Genomic DNA, 637 nt, shown 5'->3' with positions numbered 1-637 from the left:
TTAAGCATTGAAATTTCTTTATTTACTTTGTATATGGTTATCTTAACCTCACGACTTAGTTGCAGGTTTGAAATGTTAAGTTGAGTTGACTTTGATTGTTTTTTAATTTATTTTTAATTTTATCATTAAATATTGGGTTGTCCAGAAATTGAGATTTATAATTTTATTTTTTGACAAATACTTTTCTATCCAAGTTATCATGATTGTTTTTTATTCTTAGCCCATTTACGGTCTTTTGTTTTTTACATCATATAATTAGATTAAATCATCGTATTGAAGTGGTTGAATCTATTAACTAAGTCATAAATTTTTTAATTTTTCTATATTGAAAAAAACCTATCTAGTATTTTACTATTTTGGTGATGCAATAGCTTCCCAAAACATAGGTGACACGACCAAAAGATTGATGTCTTCTCCCAAGTGCAGGGGTGTCGAAGTAATAAATAACCCGGCAAGACCGGGGTCGAACCACAAGGAGGTTAATTATACAAATTATAAATAACAATAATACAACAACAATAACAATAACAACAACAACAATAATAATAATAGTAATAATAATAATAATAATAATAATAATAATACTAGTAGTAGTAGTAGTAGTAGTAGTAGTAGTAATAGTAGTAGTAGTAGTAAT

Source organism: Populus euphratica, unplaced genomic scaffold (genome assembly GCF_000495115.2).
Source record: "Populus euphratica unplaced genomic scaffold, PopEup_1.0 scaffold677.1, whole genome shotgun sequence".
Lineage (NCBI taxonomy): Eukaryota > Viridiplantae > Streptophyta > Magnoliopsida > Malpighiales > Salicaceae > Populus > Populus euphratica.
This window is presented reverse-complemented; position numbering follows the sequence as displayed.